The sequence below is a fragment of the Nannospalax galili genome, unplaced genomic scaffold (genome assembly GCF_000622305.1).
Source record: "Nannospalax galili isolate Female #2095 unplaced genomic scaffold, S.galili_v1.0 scaffold388, whole genome shotgun sequence".
NCBI lineage: Eukaryota > Metazoa > Chordata > Mammalia > Rodentia > Spalacidae > Nannospalax > Nannospalax galili.
Window position 1 is genome coordinate 1,359,009 of NW_008360304.1, and position 4,832 is coordinate 1,363,840.

Sequence of the window (4,832 nt, forward strand, 5' to 3'; positions counted from 1 at the left end):
CTGTTCTGAGGCTACCTGCGGGGCCGGGACGGGGCCGCCGGGTGTCTGCACCCAGGGGATCACCGCGGTTCCCCACGACTCTGCCCGAGGAGTCGCGGCCCCGATGCCCCGCGTCCTCCCTGTCCAGTGCCCGAGTCCCCAGCGACGGCCGAGCCGGGGAGGGCCTGCGGCAGGCCGATGGGGAGGTCGGGGCCGCGGCTGCGGGACGCCTGGCGCTTGAGGGCAGTGGAGGCGCTTCCACCTCGCCTCGCCCGTGGGAACAGCCCCCCACCTCCGCCATGGCTGCGGCGGGAGGAGACGTCGTCCTCCATTTTGTGGGATCTGAGGGGAGAACTTGGGGCCCATGACCGCCAAACCCCGTGGGGCCGCGAAACTTGGCACAGCGCAGCCCCGATCGTTTGCCATCGGCCTTTCCCTAGGCTGCTTCCGGCGTACGCGCCTGGGCAACCTCGGGGCCCACGCGACGGTGTGGAGCGCCGGACGCCTCCGGCCAAGATGGAGCCGCGGGCTTCCCCAGCTGGGCTCCCCGAGGGCCGAGGCTGCCGGGATCGGCCGTCGGCTCGCAGCGCGCGCTCCCGGGCCTCTCCATCTCCTGTGCTCACGTTGACAGGGCCTCGCGCCATCGCGTGCCCTTCGCTTCAGCGTGGCCCGGTGGGGAGCGGCCCTCTCTTGGGAGCCCCGCCGGGTACAGTCCGCGAGTAGCCCCGTAGGGCGGCCCGGGGCTAGCGACGCGAGGATCTTTTGTTCATCGTCTACACCTACGTCTTCGGCGGGTGTCATGGTGCCGAATTTCTGCGACTTCGCATAAAGACAAAAGTGAAGCAACTCGCCCTGGTGCTTGGTAGTGGAATTACAACTGATACTGTTGGTTCCTTCCCCACCCAAATGGATGGTTGAATTGGATCATTTGATCTCCAGATTGTCTGACAATACTGCCTATTAGTAAGGAGATGTCACATTCTAAAGCTCTACAGGATGCAGGATACTAATGAACATGAAATTTTTAATGACGTTAATTTAGGACGAATGTGTAAACGCTAATAAATGCCATTTACAAAGAATAACCTAGTAAGATCCATTTTCAATAAAAATTAGATCAAGTACTTTCATTTGAGTCTAAATACTATACATAAACTGCTTTTTTTAATAATTTTAAAATATCTACAACATGTATTGGAACCAGCTTTTCAAAAATCATTTTTCCAGGAAGCATTAATTTCATAATAGCACATTTTCAGGGGGTGGAAATTGGTTGGTTGGTTTTTTAAGACAGTGTCTTACTATGAACCCTTGGCTGGCCTGAAATTCCGTATGTAGACCAGACTGGCCTCAAACTCAGAGATCTTCCCGCCTCTGTCTTCTTGCTGGAATTAAAGGCATGCACTACCGCGCCTGGCCAGATTTTCTGGTTCTAACATTAAAACATTCTTGAGATCTTATATTAAACCATCCTGTTTTACACTGGCATTTTTTATGTCATCGTCACAATGGAAACATCCTCTTACTAAATGTAAGGCACAATAAAATTAACTGAAAACCTGGCCATGTTCATTTCCTGCTACCATCTCTTAGGGCCATATGCTAGCTCAGCTCACTGAATTGGTTGGTAGTATTGTTATGTACGAGACTTTATGATTGATCTGGTTCCCAGAAGCTATTCACTTAGAAGCAGCTCTACACTACCAATTCCCTGGTGTTGCTGTTTTATATTAAAAACAATCTAGTGAGGACCTGAGTTCAATCCCTGGGACCACACAGTGGAAGGAGGGGGCCTACTACCGGCCAAAATATCCTCTAACTTTATTCACACACCGAGCTATGTGTGGGCCCACACACAAAAAAAACTAATTTTTAGTGCTAGGCTGGCTTTTAATCCCAGCATTCAGGAGGCAGAGGTCAGCCTGATCTACAGAGCAGTTTCAGGCCACCTGGGGTTACAGGGAGACCCTGTCTCAAAAAAAAAAAAAAAAGTAATTTTAAAACTCAAAATTAGCCGGGCATCGTGGAGCATGCCTTTAATCCCAGCACTCGGGAGGCAGAGGCAGGCAGATCTCTCTGAGTTCAAGGCCAGCCTGGTCTACATAGTGAGTTCCAGGACAGCTGGGGCTACAGGGAGACCCTGTCTCAAAAAAAAAAAAAAAAAAAAAAAAAAAAAAAACCTCAAAATTGAGCTGGGTGTGGTGGCATACACCTTTAATCCCAGCACTGGAGGGACAGATCTGAAAGGATCTCTGTGAGATGACCTCCAGCCTAGTCTATATTAGGAGTTCCAGGCCAGCTGGGGCTACAGGGAGACCATGTCTCAAAAATTTTTTTAAATTTTTTTACGCATGTGAGTGTTTTGCCTGCCTGTATGTAAGTGCACCCATTTTGTGCAGTGCTCCAGGAGGCCAGAAGAGAACATCAGATCCTCTAGAACTGGAGTTACAGACAGCTGTTAGCCACTATGTGGATGCTGGGACCCAAACCCAGTCCTCTGCAAGAGCAGCCAGTGCTGAGCCATCTCTCCAGCTCCAGATACTTTTTTTTTTTAATTCATGTTCTTCTGTCTATGAAACTTCAGTTTGTAGGCATGGGTACTAGAATTTTGAATGAACTAGGTTTGTGAACTTTTTCTAAAGAGATGAACAAATGTCTATCCATCCCAGATAGGGTAGCAAAGGCAGACCAAAGAAATGATTCCACTCAAGTAGAGTTTGTAAACCAATAGTTTAATTAGATTACTTATAGCATGAATGAGAAGTTTTTGCAGGAGCATGGGCAACTTACAGGGGACAGTATCATTGGCGAAAAATTTCTCCCCAGCAACTATTAATTTGCCTATATATTCTTGGGAAGAGGTAGGCTCTTGTGAGTCCCTCCCCCTACTAACTGTTAACTGCTGATATATCCAGGGTCTCATAAGCACCTTACCACCAATGTGACTGAACATTAATGGGCCAAATCTAAATAAAAATAATAAAATATTTTTTTAATTGGAAGGGCTGTAGAGATAGCTCAGTGGTTAAGAGGACTGGCTACTCTTTTATAATTCCAAATTTTTAATTTTATAAATGTCATATTTATATATAATCATTTTTTAAAGATTTAAGTAGATATCTTATTTCATGAACATTGAATTTTTGTGCCAGCATGGATTTATGTTTCAAAGGACTGAATCTAGTTTCATTAGTAATTGACAAATACAACTATGAAATTCTTTCTTTTAAGTACAATACCAAAAATTAGTTTGAAATTCATTAAATTCAACTCATTTTGTAAGTTACACACTGCATTAGAAAATATTTCCAAAAGGCACTTAAAGTAGTTATTGGTCTTCTGTATTTTTAAACCATGTTTGTAAAATTAATATAAAAATAAAAAATTGTCAGAATGTAGCTTCTAAAATTATTCAATCTTTTTTTCACTTAAACTCTTAATTTGTATTCTATGATAAAGTTCATAGTATATCATCAAGTCAAATATTTTAATATAGAATTATTTTTGTTACACTGATTGTGCATATGTGTGTGTGTCTGTCTGTGAGTGTGTGTGTGTGAATGCCATGGTGTGTGTGTGTGGTGATTAGAGGACAACCTAGTTGGTTCTTTCCTTCCAGCATGTGTGTCCAGAAGATCAAACTTAGGTTTCTATCTTGGCATCAAGCACCTTTACTCACTGAACCATCTCACAAACCCCTTTATATACAATTCTTTAAATCTCTAATTTTAATACACACTTTTAAAGATGTAATATGTAAATATACTTCTAGGCTTAAAAAGCTTTCTAACTTTCCCCATATAACGTTCCTTGACTAGGTTATTAGATTAGTCTCTCTGAATAGGACTGACTACTCTTACAGAAGATGGGGATTTGAATCCCAGCACCTACATGGTGGCTAACAACCATTCATAACTCCAGTTCTAGGGGATCTGACACCCTTTCCTGTGCTCCATGGGTACTACACAACACAGGTGTGCTCATATACATGCAGACACTCATGTATAAAATTTAAAAATTTTTTTTAATTTAAAAGAAATAAATAATTTTCAAAAAGAATTCAAGGCCAGCCTGGACTATATTGTGAGATCTAATTTCACTTCCTCCAAAATAAAAGCATAGAAAAATTTAAAATCCAAAGTGTATAGTTAAATGGTTTTCAATTCAGCTTCTCCAGAGCTTCATGCTTCTGCCTCGATGCCTTCCTCTTCTTCATGGACTGTTTCCTCTTAAACAGTAAGCCAAGATAAACCCTGAAGTTGCTTCTTGTCAGGAATTTTTCACAGCAAGAAATGTAACCAATATTAATACATTGGTCTTTCTGTTCTCACATATTCTTTTAAATTTTTAAAATTTTATTAGGGGCGTGTGTGTGTGTGTCTCTGTGTGCATATCTGTGTGTGTGTGTCTGTGTGTGTGTGTGTGTGTGTGTGTGTGTTATGTGTTTATGCCCACAGACTTGTGGCCCACAGTGGTCAAATGAGAGCATCAGATCCCCTGGAGCTAGAGTTACAGGCAGTTGTGAGACACCTAATGTGGGTGCTAGGGACTGAACTCATGTCCTCTGGAAGAACAGTATGCTCTCTTAACTGCTGATCCATCTCTCCAGCCCACAGATAGTTCTTGAACCATGAGGAATGAAATTGCTGTAACAGTTTTTGTTGGTCACGTGATTGACAAAAATATGTACAATTGCCAGGCGTGGTAGAGCTCGCCTTTAATCCCAGCACTCGGGAGGCAGAGGCAGGTGGATCTCTGTGAGTTCAAGGCCAGCCTGTTCTACATAGTGAGTTCCAGGGCAGCTGGGGCTACAGGGAGACCCTGTCTCAAAAAGACCAAAGAGGAAGGAGGAG